Here is a 23,241-nt window from a genome sequence, read left to right as displayed (position 1 = left end):
GGTATGCACCTATAACCTAGCGCTGGAGCTATGAAGACAGATAGACCCTTGGACTGGATGGCCAGCAACTCAAGGTGCTGTGTGACAAAAGTTTTCCTGGGAAGGCACAACGCACATGTCTATGCACCCTAGATAGGGAACCCATGACATACCAGGCTACATATACTTACTAAAGTCCAACTTGAGTTTTATTGGGGTCACTTACAGGTGAATGAGGCATTGCTTACAAAAACGGAAATGACTTAGACAGCTGTTATCACCAAAGCTTGCCCCAACATGGGTGACAGCTCATAAAATCTGGGAATTGGAGCGCACAGCCTGCAGGCAGCTCAGTAGGTTCCAGGTGCCCCAGTTGGTCTAAAGCTTTTCTAGGCAGCTGGCATGGTTTCAGTTTCTCCCATGCAGCTGGTCTTGTGTCTGTCTCTCTCCTTTATAGCTTACTAGTATGAGGACTCACAGCTTTTATTGCCTACTCTGGCAGGGAGCGGCCAAGTGAGTCTGGTCAGTTTCAGGGACTTCCTGAAGCTGTTTTCAGTTGTTTATCTTCTGGCTTGAGGGGCTTCCCTGCAGGATGGAATGTTTCAATCTAAGGAAACTGTTACACAACAGTAGCCAATAATTGGTAAATTTCAAGTTTACTGAGAGACCTTGTCTCAAAACATAAGACTCCCAGTATTGTCCTTTGACACATACATTTGTGCTCTACCTTCCCCCAACACGGGTGGGAAGGGTGGGGTGAGCTCACTGGTAGAGGTCCTAGGTTAGATCCGCTGTGTCACAAACCCCCAAACTCTTAATTCCTCCAAAGTACTTCCTGAAGTAAGCATTTGCATTCCCATATATAGAGCAGAAAAAGAAGGGACTGTAGAAATGGCTCATGAGGTAAGGGCACTTGCTGTGCAAGCATTAGAACTTGAGTTCAAATCCCTAGTTCCCACGTTAAATGCTGGTGACAGCTGTGGTTGCCTGTGACCCCAGGACAGTTGGAGCTGGAGAAAGAACTGCTGGGGCTTGCTCAAGGTTGCCAGCCCAGTTTCAGGTTCAGTGAGACATCGGGTCTCAAGAGACTAAGGTGGACATTGGTAGAGTATACCTGATGTCTTCTCTTTACTTCCTCATGCGCACACACCCTGCACACATAGGTATATACCACACACACTCACACAACAATAAGATGAGGGGAAGTGATCTGTCTTATGTCAGCCAGACAGTGACTAGGTTCAGTCTGAATTAAACCTATCTGTCAAAATCCAAAGTCCATGTTTTGTTTTGTTTTTTTCTTTTTGTTTTGTCCGATGCCCCTAGGCAGTTTGGGGTAATGACTAACCAGCTAAGAGTGCAGGCTGTGCAGTTAAACTCCTGTGGATCCCACCTGGTCCGTGCTGGGTAACCTTAAGGCAAGTCAATGTCTCCGATTCTGTTTCTTCACCTTTATAGCTGGATTTTGAGAATTCTTTCTATGGCCACAGGGTAGTGGAAAGAATTTGTAATAATTCTGCATGCCAGGTACTTGGTGCCTGCTATACGCAAGTGATGGGTAAGTGTTGGATAGCTTCTGTTTCCAAAAGCATGGTCAGTGTTCTCAGTATTTACTTCTCAGTTCTTTCTCAGTCTACTCTTCTTCATTCTCCCCACTCACTCAGCCCCCATAATCTATGCCCTCCTTTAATTAGATAAAGAATTGTAACAAGAGAAACTGGTTTTTCCACATCACCATCCTCCAGCAACCACAACAGGAGCTTTACCACCTCTGTCTCACTTAGGTGGAGTGGCAAAGCTGTCTGGGTATGAAATACCAGGTCGCTCCTGTTAGCATCCGCTGCTTAGAGGCAAGCAAAACCCATTCTCCTTACTACTGAATGCCACAGCACAGTGGCTACCAGTGTGTCCCAAGCCAGAAGCTGAGTACGGTCAGGGAGGGGCTGCTATCATTTCTATGTTCACAGATAAAGACACCAAGCTTTGGGGCTGGAGAGGTACTATGCAGTCACCAGCACTAGTTGCTCTTGCAGAGGATGCCGGTCCACTCACAACCCCCTGTAACTCCAGCTCCAGACTAGTCATCAGCCTCCTCTGACCTGCTAGAGCACTCACTGCAGCAGGAGGTGTAATTACACACATGCACACAGGTGCATACATATAAAACACATAAACGTCTTTAAGAGTAGAGCATTGCAGAGAGTAAAAACTTGCTGAGAAAGCTGTTTGGTTCTGGTAGGCCTTGATTTATAACACACACACACACACACACACACACACACACACACACACGCTGTTTGATTTTTTTTAAATTTTGGTTTCGTTTTGTTTGTTTGTTTTGAGACAGTATTTCTATAGCTAGCCCTGGCTGTCCTGGAACTCACTGTGTAAACCAGGCTGATCTCAAACTCAAGAGAGATCCACCTGCCTCTGCCTTCTGAATGCTGAGACTAAAGCGTGCTTAGCCACACGCGGTTTCATTGCTTCCTGGGTTTTCTGAGGCAGTTTCTCTGTGGCTTTGGAGGCTGTCCTGGGACTAGGTCTTGTAGATCAGGCTGGTCTCGAACTCACAGAGATTCGCCTGCCCCTGCCTCCTGAGTGCTGGACTTTGCTTACTGTTTTGAATTGGCAGTTTAACGCAGGTCCTGCAACATGGAATTCAGGGCCTCTACCACTGAGAACCAACCCCAGATTTCCGGACATTTCCGAGGCTGAAACGAAGTGAAAATTTGTTCCCCTGTGAATGAAGATGCCTTGCTTTGGGAAATAAATAACCCAAACCCTCAGCTGGCCCAGTTCACTGGACCCATTTTCCTTAGCTCTTGGTATTTCAAAGCTTGATATTTCTGAAAGGATAGTAATGAGATAACTTCACACTCACGATTAGAAAACGGAGACCCAAAGAGGTGAGGAAACTACCCCCTGGACCACCTAGCTGATAGTAACAGGGCTTGGGACTGGAATCCACGTACTCTTGATTTACTGAGGGACTTTAGCAGGGAGTCTTCACTGTCTCACCTGAGGAATGGAGTCATTAAGCTCTCTCTGGTAGGTGCGGCCCAACCCAAGGGCGGCCACCCAGTCCTGGATTGTGATTCAGGACAGTGTTGGGAGGGATGGAGCGTGAGTGCGAGGCGGGAGTCAGCACTGACGGGGGCGGGGCTTCGAAGAATTTGGGGCGGGACTTGCAGTTTAAGTACGCGCAGGGTCGTGGGCGGGGCCTGGGATGCAGCTATCAAGTTGATTACGGGTTCCTGGACGGAGCTCCTGGATATCCTAGATGTGTGAAGTTGAGCTTGGGAAAGCCGACCGGGCCTGGCTCCCGAGCTCGATGGGCAAGCTAGTGGCGCGGAAAGACCAACTTCATAGGAAGGCTCCCCGGGGCTGGTGGGAGGAGCTTGAGTCCGCCCGCTCAGGTTCTAAAGAAGTGGGTGGGGCTCAGAAGAGCCCATGGGCGTGGCTGCCCGACCATTCAAATACCCAGGAAAGCGGGCGTGTGCTCGGAGCCTCCCTGCGCTGCCCTACGCCACCAGAGAGGACGCTCGTGAGAGCACCCAGCGGCTAACCCCGACCTTCCGGAAGTGGGCGTGGCGAGGCGCGGCCCGGCGGCGCTGATTGGGTGCAGTGCGGCGCTGGGGCGGGGCCTGCGCGAGGAGGCCTGGGCAGCGGCGGCCGCGCCCCTCCCCCGCGCGGCGCTCAGTGCCAGGCGGGAGGCGGCAGCGGTTGGAGGCTTCGCGGGGCTTTGCAGCTGGGACTTCGGCGGTGGCGGCGGCGCCTCAGGCACCCGGGCTCTGGTGAGCGGCGCGCGCTCAGGCGAGGCGGCTCGGGAGCGAGCCGGGGCGGGCGGGCCTTTGGGGCCCCGCGTGTGAAAGCTCCGGGCTGACAGGAGCCGGCGGCGCCGACTGTGCGGGGCGCACGCGCGTGTCCGGGGTGCTGCGGCCGGGGAATGGCCGGCGGTGGGCAGCGGTCGCGCGGGCGTGCGGGCGCTCGGCCTTGGGCCTGGCAACCGTGAGGCGGTCGGTGGCTGTGGGCTGCGGGGAGGAGGCCGGGGCTGGGCGCTCACGTGGGGCCGGGTGCGCGGGGCGAGGGGCGAGGGCGCTCTCCCGGCCGGGGCTTCGCCTGGCTCGGGGTGCACGTCCTCCTGGACCCCGAAGACCTGGGGCGGGGGGCAGGCTGCAGCGGCGTGGCCGGGTGCGGAACCTAGTGACCCGCGGGGCAGGTGGGGCTCAGCCGCGCCGAGATGGCTAGGATGACATCAGATGTGGAGGGTGGGGACGCCCAGCCCAGCTCCGCCGCCGGTTCCCCCGCGGGTGTGCGCACAGCAGCCCTGTCTCCAGTGATGTGAATGCGCTGGGGGAAGTGGCCGGCTGCAGGGCTTGCCGAGAAGAAAGGGGCTTCCTCCCGGAGGGAGGTGCCGGCCCCGACGTCCTTTTTTGGGAGTGTTCAAAGGGGTTCTTTTTTTTGCAGGCTGGAAAAGGAAATGCAGGCTTCGCTCCATGGTGGTTTAGAATCACATCCTATATTTGGCCTTCATGTAGGCTGCCCTTGTTTTGTGGTGTCGAAAGGCTTGCTCTACACATTTCGGTCGTGGGATTCGGGGTGAGGAGCAAATTGCAAGTTGCTCATCTCCCCCAGGAGTGCAAGATCCTAAGGCCTTCCCCTTCTGTAAGCATTTAAAAAGAAATGATCGCAGAGTGTGTTTATACACAGTGCCACATATGTTTAGTTTTAGAAATGGTTGGCACAAAATATTGTACCCTCGTACCATGGCCTTCCTTGCCGGGGTTATATCCTAAAACAGTACTTGGGAGGCTCTTAGTCACCCCATATAATAAAGAGTCTCATTGTCCTCATCTGGCAGAACCCTGACACTAGGGCCTGCTAACAGAGGCAGGAACACGATTAAGTACAAGCAGTTGCTTCCTGCCGCCTGTTCAGTTGTGAAGACAAATCCGTAGGCTCATGTTCTCTTCTGCAGCCTCAGAGGAGCTCAGAGGGTAGAGGCTGTTCAGTATTTGCTTCCACATATGTCAGAAGACTGACCTAGGGAGACTTGGAGGTGTGTTTCACCCTCAGTAATGTTTGGGTATACAGCCTGATATTAAATATCGAATCTGAGAGGTTGCAAATTGTCTTGGCTGGTTTTCTGTCAACTTGACACAAGCTAGAGTCATCAGAGAGGAGGGAACCTCAATTGAGAAAATGTCTCTCCATAAGATCAGGTTGTAGGCAAGGCTGTGGGGCATTTTCTTAATGATTCATGTGGAGAGGGCCCAGCCTTTTGTGGGTGAGGCCACCCCTGGGCTCCTAGTCCTGGATTCTAAGAAAACAGGCTGAGCAAGCCATGAGGAGCCAGCCAGTAAGCAGCACCCTTCCATGGCCTCAGTATCTACTGCTGCCTCCAGGTTCCTGCCCTGTTTGAGTTCCTGTCTCTGACTTCCTTTGATGATAAACTCTGATGTGGAAGTGTAAGCTGAAGTGACCTTTTCCTTGCCAAGTTGTTTTGGTCATGGTGTCCATCACGGTAATAGTAACTCTAACTAAGATAAATATATTAATAGAAGAAAAATGAGTTAAAGCAGACTTGCCTTGTACCGTAGGTCTAGAAGTGCCCTGTCTTTTGATAGTTGACAGGCACATGAACAGACTAATACAAAGGTCAAATGCACACTTCTTTAAGAAATTGGAACATGCTCTGTGTGTGTGTGTGTGTGTGTGTGTGTGTGTGTTTGTGTGTACATTAAATCCTGATGGATTTAGAAGATATTTATTGTTAAGGTAGAGGTGTGTGTGTGTGTGTGTGGTGGGTATGTGCACATGAGTGTACCCTGAAAGTTCAGAGGCAAGGGATCCCCTGGAGCAGGAGTTACAGATGGTTGTAACCCAGTTGAGTGGGTGCTGAGAACCAAACCTGGGTCCTCTGGAAGAGCAGCAAGTGTTCTTAGCATCTTAGCCATCTCTCCAAGTCTCCAAGTGTCGTTGAGTTTTAACATAAATTAATTACATTGGAGAAATATCGCCACAGGCAGCCTTCAGGTTTTCATGGTTATTTGTTACTTCTGACTAGATTGTGCTTATCAGTATTATTTAGGATCAGATTCGGGGCTGCTAAATGGCATTTTAAAATTTTACTTCTGGGGCTCAGGCGTTGGTGCCTCACGCCTTTAATCCCAGCACTTGGGAGGCAGAGGCAGGCAGATCTCTGTGAGCTTGAGGCTAGCCTGGTCTACAGGGTGAGTTCCAGGACAGCCTCCAAAACAATACAGAGAAACCCTGTCTCGAAACACCAAAGAAATAAAATAAAATAAAAAAATAAATTCTGGGATCCACTCCAGCTGTGTGGGGAGTCACTCTAATGTTTAGAAAGGTAAGGTATTAATTAGTTTCTTAATTTCTTAGGTGAGTTAGTGAGGATGTGGAAGATCCAGTTTTTATGACAGAAGAATATTCATTTAACATTTAAAAAATATTTAACTTTATTTTATATGTATTGGTGTCAAATCCCCAGGAACTGGAGTTACAGACAGTTGTAAGCTGCCATGTGGGTCCTGGGAATTGAACCTGGGTCCTCTAGAATAACAGCCACTCTTAACCGCTGAGCCATTTCGTCAGCCCCTCAGTTAACATTTTATGTCATGCTCTTTCCGCCATTTCTCTGAAGAGGCAAGCAAATCTCTGTCTCTGTATTTTTCTTTCTCTTTCTTCTCTCCTTTTTCTACTCCCTTCCCTCTCCCCATAAAACCTCCCACATTTTGATGTCACAAACTGGTGCTTTAGAAACAGTAGTTGAAGTGCCTGACCTCTTCCGGGGTGGGGCAGTGAGAGAGCTACTTTGACAGTCAGCTTACTGGCCCAGGTGGTAAATGAATGCTCTAGGGCTTGTGTTCCATTGGGTGACTTCCCTGTGTCAGTCAGCTCTGAGTTATCAGAACTCTCCTGGTACTTGCCTGTGTCTTTTAAACTAAAGACAGCCGTTTTGTATTAAAACATGGAATTCTTCATGAATATTTCAGCATGGCCTAGTACCTAGATGTTGAGTAATGGAATCTCTTGGGTTTTCATTGCCCTAGTTGAGGTTCTTTGAAGTTCACAGACAAGATTCTCTATTTTAGCTTATGCTTAGTACTCTGGCAGTGCACAGTAGGCTCTTTTTGTTTTGTAGCAGCTTTACTGAACTGTAATTCCACATACTTTGCGGTTTAACTCACCTAAGGTAGTTCACCATGGTATAGTTATTGTCACAGCGTAGTGCAGCCATTTAATACCACTCAATTTAAAATATGTCATCACCCCAGGAGAGAAGCCCCATGTGCATTCTCTGTTCCCAGTCCTAGCAACCACTACCTACCTCTGTATGGAGTTGCCCTCCTTAGACATACTATGTCTAGAATATTGGGTCAGTGGTCTTTTGTTTCTCATTTTAAGCATATTTTAAGATTTGTGATTAGGCAGTGGTGGTGGCTCACACCTTTAGTCCCAGAGGCAGGCCTGGTCTACAGAGTGAGATCCAGGACAGCCAGGGCTACACAACACAGTGAAACCCTGTCTTGAAAACAATACAAAACAAAAAACTAAAAAGATTCTGTAGTATATATGGAATATTTTTATGCTTGAATAATATTTTATTGTGTGGACATACCATATTTACTCATTTGTAGTTGGCGTGTATTTGGGTAACTAGCCTTTTGGGCTAGTTACTACAAGTGAGTCTGCTATGAGCATTCATGTATAATGAATGCTCTTGAGTATTGACCCAAGAATGGAATTGTTAGGTGTCTTGTAAGCCTGTATTTAACTATTTGGAGGAATTGCTGTGGCATTTTCCAAATCAGCTGCAGTGTTTGATACTTTCAACCCACAATGAGCGAAGGCTACAGTTTTTGTGAGTCTTTACCAACACTTGTCATTGTCTGCCCCTTTGATTCTAGCCATCTTCTGAGTGTGAGTGGTACTTTGTGTGCTTGGTTCCTGTTGTACCGGTGATAGCAAGCTTTGTTCTGTAAGACTAACCAGTACTTGCTTGTCTTCTTTGTACTTGCCTATTGAGACATATAATATGTCCTAATTTTTATTTTATTTTATTTTTTATTTTTGAAGACAGGGTTTCTCTGCATGGGTAGCCCTGGCTGTCCTGGAACTCACTCTGTAGCCCAAGCTGGCCTCAAACTCACAGAGGTGCACCGACCTCTGCCTCCTAAGTGCTGGAAAGGCATGTGCCACCTCTGCCTGGCATGCTATTCTTTCTTTCTTTCTTTCTTTCTTTCTTTCTTTCTTTCTTTCTTTCTTTCTTTCTTTCTTTCTTTTTGTTTTTACGAGACAGGGTTTCTCTGTATTGTTTTCGAGGCTGTCGGTCCAGCCCAGCCTCAAACTCACAGCGATCCTCCTGCCTCTGCCTCCCGAGTGCTGGGATTAAAGGCTTGCGCCACCACCGCCTGGCGCTGGCATGCTATTTTTATAAACACCCTTTCAGTTACATTATTTGCCATTTGTTGTCCCTATTTGTAAGTTAGTTTTCCTTAACAGTGCCTGTCCCCGTTGAAGCACAAAACTAAATTTTTTAGTTTTTTTCTTGTTTTGTTTTTGAGACGGGGTTTCTCTGTAGATTTGGAAGATATCCTGGAACTCACTCTGTAGACCAGGCTGACCTCCAACTCACAGAGATCTGCCTGCCTCTGCCTCCTGAGTATAGGACTAAAGGGGTGCGCCACCACCACCTGACTGAGTGTTGCTTCTTCAAATCTTGTAGTTGTCCAACTTCCAAAAAAGTTCAGATTTTTCAAAAATTTCATTTAGTGTGTATATACTAATGTTTGTGTGTATGTATGAATGCTGATTGATGTGTATGCATGAATGAAATGTGTGTATATGAATGATGTTTGTGTGTACGAATGATGTGTGTACATCTTTGTCCATATGTATATTATATGAGTGATGTACATATGTGGGCACTTGTGAGAAGACACCTTCATCTTTATGAGGGTTCTGAGGACCCAGCTCCGGTTTGCGGGCTGTGTTGTGAATGTCTTCAACCACTGGGCTCTGTTGCCAGCTTCAGACTTCTTGGTGTGACAGTGGAGGGAAATAGTATCTGACGGCAGCCTTCCTTGCCTTGCACTGTTGCTCCATGTCTTCAGGCTACTCACTGAATTGTCAGTTCTCAAGTCTCCTGAGGAGCTTGTTACTCCATTCCCTCCTGCCTCCTGGATCCTTCCTGTCCTTTGGGAGCTGTGGCTCCTTGACAACTGTTTCACACTAGCTAACATTGCTTCTGCCCTTAAATGTCATAATATATCACTGCTGTCTGCTACAAGGATCTGGACCCTAATTTGAGCAGGTAGCGTGAAAGTTGTCTTCCTCATAGATGGAGAATGCCAGGGAGAGCCCCATGGAAGGCAGACTAAGGTTCTGTTGTTCATAGTCGCTAGTGCCTATTGGGTATTTCCTGGGTGAAGGACAATGTATAGAAGTTGGCTGGGATTATCCTGAAGACAGTTGGTTTCCTGATTGCTGACATCTCTATTGCCATTATAGAAGGAGCAGGAGGGATGGGTAATTCCCCTCTGCCTTTCTGGCATCAAGTCACCTCATACTCCAGAAGTGCTCAGATGTAAAACTGAAGCTGGAGACCTTTCCCTGAAACCAGGCCATGCTTATTTGGCTCTTTCTCTCTGGTGACTGGTAATGCTTGGGACACAGCCTCTTTCAATAGGGCAAATGGTTTGATGTGATTGAGCCTCTAGCTAGCCTTGGTGGCACTGGTCAAATCCTAAGGTGACATCCTTGTTTGTTTTGAGATAGGGTCTTACTATGTAACCCTGGTGTCCTGGAACTCACAGAGATCCTCCTGGGGGGGGGGGAAGGACACCCCCAGTGCTGAGATTAAAGGTGTCTTTTTCATCCTCTGTTTATACTATAGTGTATCTTACAGTGACCGGGGTGAGTATTCTCAGCTATGCTCATTCCTGATATTCTTCTAATTAAAAACATTTCCCTTACTATCTTTCTGGAATAGGATAAACCATTTGGGAATACATCTTCTCTCATTCACTCAAGTGACACAGTGGTAAAGAGGAGGGCAGTTCCAAATCTCTGCCGACTCAGGCTTGGTGAGCTCCAGGCCCTGTGCAGTGCCTTGCTCTAAGACTGGACTGTGTGTAGTGGCTCTGAGGATAGGAGAAGTGCAGTGTAGGCTTTCACACCAGTCAGCGCCACTGTTGCCTAGCTGTGGCTTTACCAGGTCCCTCCCTGAGCAGTTTGTGCTACTGTAGTATTTATCACCCAGCCTTGCAGGGTTGTTATCAGCCAAAGAGGAAAGGCACATAAAGTACAGCATAGACATCGACTGCTTTCCTGTTCTCTCACTGTTAAATGTCTGTCAGAGAGTGCTAGGTTGTTAAGTGATGGGTCCTTAGGCCCACCTGAGCCCATGATTGCATGCACACTCTTGCACACATGAGTGCAGGTGCCCTCAGAAGCCCGAAGCATTTGATCCTGTCATGGGTTCTAGGAACTGAATTATGGGTCCTTTGGAAGAGCCTTAAGAGTACATACTGGGTTCATATACTGGCATCATCTCTCTAGCCTTTGGTATGAATGTTTTAGACATTGAATTCAAATTCAGTCTCTGAAGAGGGAAAATGTTTAATTTTTAGGAGGAGGAGGTGATTGAATTCAAGACCATGGTCTGAAGATGCCTGTTCAGATGCCTTATGCTTGTGTTTATTTGATCTGTTTGCCTATCCATCTTGTTCCAGGTACAAGACTGGTCTCTTCAGGGTTTGGAAGGAGGCTGCATTATAATATTGCTGTCAGTGCTGTGAGGAAATAGAATGCTCTCTGGGAGTAGAGTCTCTGTAGCTTCAAACTTTGGATTCTCCTGTTTCACTCTCCTGAATGCTGGGTTTACAGGTGTGCACCAACTGTGGTGCCAGCGTTTGAGTCTTCAGATCCACAACTACAGCTGAGACTGAATGGAGCTCCAGGGCAGTGTGCTGGCGGGAAGGCAGTTCTTCCTGTTTGCTGTAAAATAATACATGCAGTTACCTGTTTTATAAAACTGTGAATCAGAGGCTGAAGAAATGACTCATTAGTTAAGTGTGTATTACTTTAGCAGAGGTCCTGAGTTCAGTTCCCACTACCAATATTGGACAGCTCACAGGCCTGTAACTCCACCTCCAAGGCATTAGATGCCTCTGTCCTCTGGGCAGGTATACATAAACACTTCCTTTTAAGATAATAAAAAGAGCTAGGCATGGTGGCACTTGCCTTTAATTGCAGCACACAGGAGACAGAGGCTGGTGGATCTGTGTGAGTTTGAGACCAGTCTGGCCTACAGAGTGAGTTCTAGGATAGCCAGGACTACACAGAGAAACCCTGTCTCAAAAAACAAACACAAAAAAAGATTAGTTAAAACTGTGAATGACATCTTGCAGTATTGGGCCAATTTTTAAGGAGTATGTCCTCTTAGTAGTCAAGAGAGTCCTCTTTCTGGCTGCCCAGGAGGCACAGCTGTAGACCTCCATGAATCCAGCAGCCTGCCTGGAGCTTCCTAGTGACTCTGTTCATGGCCAGAGCTGGAAACCCTGGGCTGCTCTGCCTCTGGCTTTTTAGATGCCAGGGCTGTGCTCCAGGAGCCCTTGAGACTCACTAGCCCAAGAAAGAGCAGGAACTGAGCTGTCCCCACATTTCATGTATACTTTGAAGGTAAGGTGGGTGTGTAGTACAGTATGGATCCTTAATTTAGAAACAGCTTTTATGATGTGATCCTGCCAGTTTTAGGGTCTGACCTGGTGTAATGCCTCCCTTCTTCTAACCTCCACTGTGGGCTTCCACCAGACCTAGAAGCTTGTTTACTGCCACATGCTGTTCTCAGTCTGGTTGGGCCTGGATGAAAACCCTGGTGAATTGGTCCAGGTTCTCAAGACTGCTAGGGAAATGTGACAGTATGGCAGGTCTTGTATAAGCTTTGTTTGACTTCATTTCCTAGTTTTTGTTTACAACAGGGTCTTACTATGTAGCCTAGGCTGGCCAGGAACTTGTTCTGTAGTCTAGGATAGCCTTGAGCTAGGTCATCTCCCTCAGCCTCTAGAGTGCGGGGGTGACAGGCGTGTATCACCACATCTGGCAGATTTCCTGCTTTTTTGTTTTTTTGGTTTTTCAAGACAGGGTTTCTCTGTATTGCTTTGGAGGCTGTCCTGGAACTCCCTCTGTAGACCAGGCTGGTCTGGAACTCACAGAGATCCGCCTGCCTCTGCTTCCCGAGTGCTGGGATTAAAGGCGGCGCCACCACCGCCCGGCTTTTTTTAGTGTTTTAAAGGCTAATTAAAAATGTCTTTTATCTTGTCTTGCTGGCAAAAAGGGCACCAGAAAACACTGAGTTTTGGACAGGAACAGCACATGCAGCATTGTTGAAACCACATGGGTTCTGATAGCCAAGTGAAGATCACTTCCCACTGGGATTGTCCTGCCTCTGGGGAGCCAAGGCAGCCTGTAAGTCTAGTCACATGGTGGTTTGGTGGAGGAACAACAACCACATTGTGGGATTGAGTCTCCAGGTGCTAACAGCTACTCAGGTCCCCATCCAGGTGAACAGAGCGGGCGCTATTTCTGGGCCAAGAATGATGAGAGTGTTGAGGGAGGGGGTGTTGTGGGGTGAGTTTCCCCACTCTTGGCATGGGGGGTGCTTGATGGGATTTGTAAGTAGCTCTTCTGAGGATGAACGTGCAATTGTTATTTACTTATTTCCACAAGGCATACTGAAATTCCTTTTCATAACCGTCAGCATTCTTTTCCAGTTAAAGATTCTAATTCCTCTCATTCTTAGGGACTTAAAGAATTGAGACTGATTTATTCATATAAAAGTGTGCGTGCTGTCCAAGCAGTGCCTGGGGACACATGGGGACTTGAGCTGTCATCTCCATTAAGCAGAGAGATTTATTTTTAAAATTATTTGTATTTTTAAATTTTACATTGTTTCTATTTCAGCATACATTTTATTTCGTTGTAACATACAGTAGGAAAAACTAAGGCTTCATTAACACTTAAAATACTTATTAAGAAAAGGGATATTTAAAGCATTGTAGGTTAAATTTAAGGAAAAGCTCTAATTAAACACTTGTAATAAGTCTATATCCAAATATTTATTTTGGACCAACTTGAGATCACTGGTAAATATTTATGCCTGCTATTTATGTGCAATATTTTTGTATAACCTCTGATTCTTGGACGATCAGCCCACTTTCCTAACATAGCAGGGAAGACATGATCAATTCATTTAAGGAAGGAGTAGAATAGGGAGTGTCCAGGGCTACAGACAGAACCAAATATTTCTTCCATAAGAATAGTAAATAGCTGGGGCTGGAGAGATGGCTACTCTTGCAGAGGAGCAGGTTTGATTCCCAGCTCCCACATGGCAACTCACAGCCATATATAACTGTAGCTCCAGGGGTCCCAAAGCCATTTTCTGACCTCCAGGGGCACCAGACAAACATGTAAGACACAGATGTAGAGAAAATACACATATACATAAAAAGAGTAAGTAAATCTAAAAATATTTCTAGAAATGTTAAATAGCCAAACTCCATAGAACTAGGGCCAGGACTACTTCAAATGAAATTTCTGTATTTAAAAAAACCTAGGGCATAAAGCATTTTGGATGATATTTGTACACTTTCACATAAAATTTTGTCTGCATTAAGCAGAGGGGTTTCAAATTTTCATTTTTAAAATTTGTGTGTGTGTGAGGGAGAGAGACAGAGAGACAGAGACAGAGAGACAGAGACCAAAGTGGGGGTGTACATAAGAATTCAGGTGTCTGAGCTGAGATCTAAACTTGGAATTTATGAGAACAGTTGCTTTAAAGTGAGCTGTGAACTCATTCTGTGGTTTGTATCTTTAGCTTACCATTGTCATTTTAGTTTGTCTTGGCAAGCAAGAAGATGGATGGAGCCAGCAAGGGCAGGCCACTGCTCTTTGAATGACACTTGGCAAGACGTGTAGTCTGTCTATTTTTAAGTTTTAAAATTCAGTGTGTGTGTGAGAGTGCATGATGGGTGTGTGTGCCATTGCATGATGAGTGTGTGTGCATGATGTGTGTGTGCCCAAATGCATGATGTGTGTGTGTACATGATGTGTGTGTAATGAGGGTGAACGTGCCATGGTGTGGGTGTATAGTCACAGTTTGTGGAATAGGTTCTCTCCTTCCTTCTTCCTTTACTTGATTCTAGAAGTCAGACTCAAGTCAGCAGGCTCTCATGGAAAGTGCCTCTCCTCTGGGCCAGCCTGCTGGCCCATGATCTCCTAGGAGTAGGCTAGCTGCCCTAGGTTCTCTCCTGTGGTGGCCATGCTGCTGTAGCAAAACTTTAGCAGAAAAGTTGGGAGACTGCCATTTGGGTCTCATGCAGCCTATGATGTCTTAAATGCCCTGGGCTGAGCTGCATTGTCAGGGGAGGTAGTGTTTGCAGTCCCTGGGCAGTGCAGGACTAGTTGTGGTCCAGAGACTGACTTGGGTATCTGGGGCTCAGATGGTTTTTGAAATGCAGATTCAGCATCATAAACTGTGAAAAAGTTCCCATCCTACATGGAGAGAATCTGTTCAACTGGCAGCAGTATTAAACTGTTAATGGTGGTGGAATTCTGGATCTTGCTTGCCAAATGAGACTCTTGTGGGACAGAAGTAAGATCCATGCTCCAGTTCCTAACTGTTCTCTGCAGGACATGCATCCCAAGGCCTCCTGTCTCGGCTGAGCAGTCCTCTATGTCTACTCTGGCTTCTAAGAACTTCATCTTCCTTCATCTCCATCTTCCTTTGAAGCTCCTCTTCCCAATGGTGGGAGCCAAGCAAGAGTGGCTTGAGTTATTTTCTCTCTTGTTCGCTGTCGGTTGTTGTCACAGACGAGCCAGGGATTCACTGTTGTGACAGCTATAGGCTGTGTTCTTCCACTCACAGGTGCCCTGTGTGCTGAGATGATCCTGAACGTAGGACATGTTTCCCTCCCTTCTGAGTGCTGGAATTAAATAAGCAGTATGTAGCTCTGAGGATCAGATCCTGGGCTCCCTGCTTGGCAAATGGTCTACAAACTAATCCTCATCCTCATCTTCACGTCAAGTTTACTTGGTTGAGTTCTTGATTGAATAAATTCAGAGTATTTGAGTATTGGAGTTAGGTGTTGTGTGATGGACATGAGTATGCGCACCCATGTTCATGTGTGGAGGCCAGAGCAGAGTGTTGGGAATCTGCGTCACTACCTTGAGACAAGGTCCTCCCTCAACCAGAATAAGACAGGGTCTCCCTCAACTGGAAGCTGCTGGCCAGAAGTCTCTCGGCTTGCCTATTTCAACCCCACAGTGCTGGGGTTCCAGGCATGTGCAGCTACCCCTGGGCTTTTTTAGTTTGTTTTGAGACAGGGTTTCTCTGGGTATCCCTAGCTGTCCTGGAACTCACTCTGTAGACCAGGCTAGCCTCAAAGTCACATAGACCCACCTGCCTCTGTCTCCCAAGTGCTAGGATTAAAGGCCTGCGCCACCACTGCCTGGCCATGCCCACATTCTTGCCCAGTGGGTTGCTCCATCTTCCCAGCCCCTTGCTTTGTTTTGCCCAGAGCCCATCCTTGCCTCATGTTTACTGTGTAGCCTCCTCTGGTCTTGAGGTTGAGATTCTAGCCTCTGGAGTGCTGAGACCAAAGGCACCTTGCTCAGCTGGGGATGCTTTCAACTTGGTTTTGTAGCTCTGGCCAGTGAATTTAACTTTAAACAAGAACTAAGCTCAGAAGTTTGTGGTCATCTGAAGTCATTGTCAAAGTGGATTCATGAAAAGCGTGGTTGTGTGTATTCAGGTAAGGATTAGAATTCCCTTCAGGGCCCCTTCCTTTGACACGTTGACTACCTTGCAAATGTCCTCACTACATATGCACCCTGGAGGGGTTGGTGCAGAGGAAGCCTGTGGGGACTCCTAGTCCAACTCTAGAGGACTTGAGGTGCAGGTGAGTCGTGGGTAGAGTGGCACTGCTTTGCTTGTTCATCCCAGTCATTTGTACACACTATAGTTTGAAAAACGGTGGGCTTGGTGTTACAAATAGTGACAGAAATGAATTGTATTGTAATTGTATTTGTGTATTCGTGGGTGTTTATATGTCATCTGGCAATTTTTAGAGATGACTACATTTGTGTATCTGTAGGTGTTTGTTATTCTGGTAGTTTTTTAGAGATTCCTGCAAACTGTAATGCAATTGCTTATGAGAATACTGCTATCGCTTGATTCTGTGCTTCATACTCTCCTTTGTGACCAGAGAATTTCTCATTTACCCTCTCCCTCTCTGTGTGTGCGTGCATGCGTGTGTGTGTGTGTGTGTGTGTGTGTGTGTGTGTGTGAGAGAGAGAGAGAGAGAGAGAGAGAGAGAGAGAGAGAGAGACACACACACACACACACACACACACACACACACACACACACACACGAGATGGTTGACTACAGAATGTGGGGCTTCCCACATGCTACGCAGATGTTTTACTTGGGAGCTATCCTCAGCCCCAAGTACTCTAATTTTAAAGCAGCAGACCCTGCTGTCAGTGTGAAAGGTCATTGTTTCTGGTCCTGGTTTTGTGCACCTGGCTGTGATGAGAAGGGTCTTTGAAGCAGCTGCTGAGGTGGGAGGTCACCCATCCTTGGCTCTTGCTTTGGGAGGGGTGTGCTCCCAGCCATCTGTCTGTATGGATCAAAAGTGAGATGGCTTATGGGTAAAAGGCTTGCTGTGCAGGCCTGGCCACTGAGTTCAGTCCTTAGAACCCACAAAGTGGAAGGAGAAAACACAGCTCCCACAAGTTTGTCCTCCATACATGTACGGTAGCATTCATGCCTCTGCAGTCACACAATAAATGTTTTTTTTTTTAGTGCTGGGATCAATTTTTATGCCCTTCTTATCAATTAGGGTTTGGAATCCAATTGGCTTTGTCCTGGTCTCACTGGGACTGTCACTTCTGGCCTGGACAGTGTTCCCCAAATGTTCTTAGGTCCTCTCACATGTATCCATTCTCCCTGTGTTTAGGAGGAGCTTTTCAAATGCTATACACTTTTCAACAGTGTGTGTGTGTGTGTGTGTGTGTGGCAGTGCACATGTCTCCCAGTGCTTAGCAGGTAAAGGTGAAATCGTGACATGGCTTAGAGCCTGGCATGATTCAAGCATGCTGGTTGTCTTGCCCTCTTTTTGCCTCATCCGTTTCCATTCTGGGCTGCCACCTCTCAGCCTTTCTGAAGCTCGAGTGTTCAGACTGCTTGGTGCAGACTCCCATGTCATTGTCCTCTTCTTGTCCAGTTCACCTCTGCTGATGGCTGGAGTTCAGCTCAAGGGCCACTTCTGTGGCAGCAGGTGCTTGTCAGTCTTCTGCAGTGACCAGCTTGGTCCAGGCATATGGCTAGGGCTTAAAAGTCATTGTTGAAGAAGTGAATGAGAGAGGTAAGGGCTTACTCAGCTTTCACATTCAAGTGTGTCCTGTGGGACCCTGTGAGTGTCAGAGATGAATTTGTTCTCAGTAGCCCACATATGTTTCTTAGGGAGGTATGGATGAGGCCCAGCGATGGACAAAGCCTGTAGACTTGGACTTTGCATGATGAGAAAGAAACAGTTTGTCTCAGTTTCCTAATAACCAGCAACCAGAATAACTTAGGCAGGTAGGTGGCAGTCAGGATGAACTTGTCTGTCACCAGAGCCACAGTTCTCGTGTTCACCTGCAGCTTCCTACAATACATCATCAGGAGTGTGTATTCATATGTCCCTGCTAGCACAGGGTGTTAAAAAGACCACCAGAAGTCTTCAGCTGAAGCTGAGTTTTTGAAAAGCTGAGTCAGGGTGCAACTGCAATGCATTGCTGGGCCAGCTTGCTACTACCCCTGGCCTTCCCACCCCAGCATCTCTGGGCTGGGTTACGCCTGGCTTGGTCTTGTTTTGTGACTGACACTGCTAGTTGTATCTGTGACTACTAGTCTCAAGAGGTTCTTTGTAAGTATGACTTCTTATTATTTTAAGATCACAGGATCCAGTAATTTCATTTCTTGAAACAATAAGATCTCCAAAGAATTGTTAAAGTCCATTGACTAAGTGAAAAACAGACTTAGCAAGTTTGGACAGTCTCTTACCAACCCTCCCCTTTGTTGATGAGAAAAGTAGGTCTTCAGTATAGCAAGAGTGTCCTGAAGCACACTCTGGGCTGTTCATGTCTGCAGAAGTTCTGCACTCAGCCTGAGCACTCATGGAGTTAATTTGGCTCTTTACAGGGGCCTTTGGGAGATGCCTGCAGCCATGAATGGTTTCTGGGTTGCCACCACTGTTGTTTGGAGTAGGGAGTGCCTGAGCTGTCTTCAGATGGAGGCCTTTCCTGTCACCCTTTAGAGCCTGAGGATGGGGGAGGCAGCTGTTATCAGAAAGATACTGGTGATAAGCAGAGGATTGGGGGAGGGTAGGGAGGGATTCTGAGCACGAGTCTGCATGCTAATTCTGTAATAAGAATATGTACTTCTGACATTGGAAAACTAGGGCTGTCTCCTAACATCCTGCTTTAAAAATTGCAGAATTTGTCATTCTTTTGTATTCCACCTTAGGTGGTTTACACTATGATGGCGCTTTCCAGAGGACCTCTGGATGCAAGTGTGAGCATGAATTCTTGATCTATAGAGTTGCATCATGCTCATATTCATGGTTCATTTCTTGTCGGATGTGACGTGGAGCAGACATTTGCATGGCATTACCGTCTACTCTGGATTTACAGTGAGTGCTGTAATGTCTCTTAACTTTTCCCCCTAAAATGAATACAAGAATGTGACAGTTCTAGAAGCTTCAAAACATGTAGAGAAATGTCAACCACGCCTTTGGATACTGCATTTTTTTGGTGTGTGGGTGCACCAGCACATGTGTCAGTGTGCATGTATGTGTGCACAAGTGTGTATGTATGTTCATGTCTGTTTCTAGTGCTTTATGATCATCCCATGTTCTCACACAGTTGAACACAGATAGTTTTTTAAAATAAAAAGTAAAGATTTATATCCTTGGGTGTGGCTAATGTTTTCTTTGCTTCATGTCAGTATATATAATTCATAACCGTTTCTGTATCCTGGCTTTTCCACTTTTATTTATGTTTATAAAGTATAGGCACATTGTAGTTCCATTTTTTTTTTTTTTTTTGTGGTTTTTCGAGACAGGGTTTCTCTGTGGCTTTGGAGGCTGTCCTAGAACTAGCTCTTGTAGACCAGGCTGGCCTCGAACTCACAGAGATCCGCCTGCCTCTGCCTCCCGAGTGCTGGGATTAAAGGCGTGTGCCACCAATGCCCGGCTAGTTCCATATTTAAAAATCACACAGCCATCAAGTGAACTGTGGCCATTGAGGCCACACCCAGTGGAAAGGGCTCTGAGGACTGTTGTATCCTGGCTCTGAGAAGCAAAAGGGATGTGTGATGTGGAGCTTTAGTGTTGAGAAAACAGGAAAGTTGACTGCCCATACTTTGTGGCTCTGGGTTACTGTGACTCTCAGTAATTCTTTCTCTCTAGACCAGTTGCATGATGTCTCTTAGAGGGCTGAAAAATGCAGAGCCTGTGATCAAGAGCTTTGCAATTCCACTTTAAACTTCCTGTGACCCAGGCCTGGTCCTCAACCACAGTTTAATTCTGTTTTCTTGTCTCTTTGTTTCTAGAAACATTTTAGAACCAAATTGATTTGGGTTGTGGAATTGAAACATGCATCTGCACTGGGCATGCCAGTCTGTCCCGTGGGTGAAGGGAAGTTACTTTGAATGTGACTTGTTCTTACCATTCTTGGTCCTGATGGCTGAATACACACCAAGCTTACCCTGGACTTGCAGCATCTGTGCTAAGTAGCTAACAGTCTTTAGCAAGACCAGCAAGCAGCAGCATGCAGGATCCCCCACCCCCACTCGCAAGCTGTGTCTCTGCAGATCTGGCTGTGTGTGTGTGTAACTTTTGCTGTGCCTGTGGTCTTCTTTCTAAAACAGTTTTTATTAGAGGCTCCAGAGCTCTGGTTGCTCTTCCAGAGTACCTGGGCTTTGATTCCCAGCACCCACATGGTGGCTCACAAACATGTGAAACTACAGCTCACAGCTCCAGAGGGTCCTGTATCCTCTTCTGACCTTGGGCACCAGGGATGCTTTGGGTACATAGACAAATATGCAGACAGAGCACCCAGACTTATAAAATAATTAGATAAGTCTTACTTTTTTTTTTAAACTTGGTCTCACTATGTTTTCCCTGATTGTCTTGGAATTTGCTTTGTAGACCAGGCTTGGACCATGAACTCATGGAAAATCACCTGTTTCTGTTTACAGAGTGCTGGGATTAAAGGTGTGAGCTACCACACTTGGCCTGTTTTTTTTTCCCCCTTTACATGTGTCATATGGCTCTGTTAGATGAACATAGTAAAAGTGCGTGGTTTGTTAGGATTCTTAGAGTATCATTGACATACTTTAAGATGAATTGAAAAAGGTCAACCACCTCCTCATTCCATGTTTTAATCAGGAACCCTCCTGAATTTGCTTTGTTCACTCGATTTTGTGAAAAGGTACTACATTTTTTTTTTTTTGAGACAGGGTTTCTCTGTGTAACGTTGGAGACTGGCCTGGAACGCACTCTGTAGACTAGACTGGCCTGGAACTCATAAAGATCCGCCTGCTTCTGTCTCTGGAGTACTGGGATTAAAGGTGTGCGCCACCACGACCTGGTCATTTCTTATTTCTTAAAAGCAAACTCAGGGTTTAAAACATTTGCCAGTTTATTTTTAAAAGTTATTTATGTGTTTGGCAATACATATGTCTTTGTACTACTTGTGTGCCGACGGCATTGGATCCTCTGGACTGGAGTTACAGACAATTGTGAGCTATCATGTGGGACTTGGGAGTCCATCCCAGGCTCTCTGGGACAGCAGCCAGTGCTCTTAACTGTTGAGCCCCCTACTGTTACTTTAAAATAACATGTCCATGCTGGGGCACATGGGGTGTTTAATCCCAACACCCAGGAGGCAGAGGCAGGTGGATCTGTGAGTTGGAGGCCGGCCTGGTCTATGGAGTGAGTTCCAGGACAGCCAGGGCTACACAGAGAAACCCTGTCTCAAAAAGTAAAATAAATTATAAAATAATGTGCCCGTTATAAAAAATGGCAGGTTCGCCGGGCGTTGGTGGCGCATGCCTTTAATCCCAGCACTCGGGAGGCAGAGGCAGGCGGATCTCTGTGAGTTCGAGGCCAGCCTGGTCTACAGAGTGAGTTCCAGGACAGCCTCCAAAACAATACAGAGAAACCCTGTCTCGAAAAACCACAAAAAAAAAAAAAAAAAAAAAAAAAAAAAGGCAGGTTCTTGGGTATGGCCTTTCTCTCATGGATTCTTTGAAGCCTTTCTGGGCTTGCGCCTGGCTGAAAGAAACCGAGTGGTCTGCTGCAGACTCTGCACTGGAATGTTGTCTTGCAAACCTGCTGGCAAGGTCTCTATACACAAGGGGCTTTCCTGTATGTGTCTTCACAGGATGTGTTTCCTTTCTTATGCACCATAGAAATACACCTGGACAAGTCTTTAAATGGACAACTTCTCAATAAACAGGAAAATGTTGAGATGGTGATCCTTTGTTTATGAGATTGGTGGAGGTAGATGGAGAAAATAGAGAAACATTTACTCGGGTGTTTTAAGTATATTTTATTTTATGCCATTGCACTGTAACAACTCTACCTTATCTGTATTGTTTCTTTCATACGTTTACTGTAGTGAAGTAATTGTAGGACCCTGCAATGATATCTGCTGTTCAATCTCCAGGGCCTAAGGCTTAGCAGCAGCAGTCTCAGAAGTGGAGGTTGTGAGAGCCATCACAGTCGAGTCTGTCCTTAGCCTTGAGGGATCCTTGCTGGTCATTCTTGGTTACAATGCTTATTCAAAATACAAGGAAATTTGGACATTTAAGGGTTCTGTTTGTTTGTTTGTGTGTTGAATAATGAATAGTACTTTTCTTTCTTTTTTTTTTTTTTTTTTTGAGACAGGGTTTCTCTGTGGCTTTGGAGGCTGTCCTGGAACTCGGTTGGTAGTCTAGGCTGGTCTCGAACTTACAGAGATCCACCTGCCTCTGCCTCCCGAGTGCTGGGATTAAAGGCATGTGCCACCAACACCTGGCTTTAGGTTTTCTTTATTTGGAGTCAAAAGCAGTGGTATATACTGTCTGCTACCAACACCTCAGAGGATGGTGGCACAGACCTGGAATCCCAGCACTTGGGAAGTTGAAGCAGGAAGACTGCAAGTTTGAGTCTTGCCTGGGCTACATGGAGAGGCCCTGTCTAAGAAACAAAACAAAAGCCTGAATTGCTGGGTAATCAGTTCTCTTTTGGCTTCAGTGTTACCTAGAAACCAGGGCAGAGAGACAGATGGCTGTTCTGAGCTTCGAGCCAGCCCTACCTAGAGAGGACATCATGTTGGTCCTAGGCCTTCATCCTACTCTCTATTGAGCTATCCAGGTGTCCTAGGTAGTGTTACTGTGGCTGTGTAGAAATACCATGATCAAAAGCCAATCAGAAGGGAAGGCTTATTTGGCTTACTCTTCATCATATCAGTATTCATCATTGAAGGAAGTCAGGGCAGGAGTTGATGCAGAGGCCACGGACGGGAGCTGCTTACTGGCTTGTTCCTCGTGGCTTGCTCAGCCTGCTTTCTTGTAGAACCCAGGACCGCAAGCCCAGGGATGGCCCCACCCACAATGGGCTGGGCCCTCCCCCATCACTCACTAATTAAGAAAATACCCTACAGCTGGATCATATGGAGGCATCTTCTCAATTAAGGTTCATTCCTCTCAACTGTCTATAGTTGACATAAAACTAGTTGGCACATGAGGTAACCCAGACTGAGTTCAAACTTGCTATGTGTATGTGGCCAAGGATAGTGTCATCTTGCCTCTGCCTTCAGGTGATAGATTACAGGTGAGTGACGTCACATCTGACTGTGGCAGGTTTTTGTTCTTCCTTTTCCTCCACCAGTCATGGTTGCATCTGTGTGTGTAGCCCAGACTGGCCTCAACGCAAGCTCCTTCATTCCCTCTCAGCCTGTTGAGAAGCTGATGACCACATTCTGCTTTTTAATGTTTTGAAACCTATTCAAGCATGCTGTCAGTCTTACCGAAACTATGGTAGAGTGGTAAATTGCATCTTGTAAGGGGTTTAGATTAGATTTGGTGTGTGTGTGTGTGTGTGTGTGTGTGTGTGTGTGTGTGTGTGTGTGTGTGTGTGTGTGTGTGTG

At 46.6% G+C, this 23,241-nt stretch overlaps 1 protein-coding gene across 3 annotated transcripts in view; it reads left to right on the top strand.

Annotated features, from left to right (window-relative positions):
- Positions 1 to 3,623: 3,623 nt before the first annotated feature.
- The window catches only part of Coro1c (coronin 1C), a 66,377-nt gene continuing 46,759 nt past the window's right edge, over positions 3,624 to 23,241 (top strand). The window contains exon 1 of one of the 3 annotated variants that reach the window (XM_040731694.1): positions 3,624 to 3,773. The gene's annotated coding sequence lies outside the window, so the exon portion shown is untranslated. Of the gene's footprint in view, positions 3,774 to 3,971; positions 3,996 to 4,513; positions 4,645 to 23,241 lie in introns of those variants that run through there. The other 2 variants (XM_040731696.1, XM_040731695.1) reach the window with 2 other exon arrangements.

Source organism: Mesocricetus auratus, unplaced genomic scaffold (assembly GCF_017639785.1).
Source record: "Mesocricetus auratus isolate SY011 unplaced genomic scaffold, BCM_Maur_2.0 Super-Scaffold_100025, whole genome shotgun sequence".
Classification (NCBI taxonomy): domain Eukaryota; kingdom Metazoa; phylum Chordata; class Mammalia; order Rodentia; family Cricetidae; genus Mesocricetus; species Mesocricetus auratus.
Note: the sequence above shows the minus strand (reverse complement) of the source record. Positions and strands in the feature narration are given on the sequence as shown.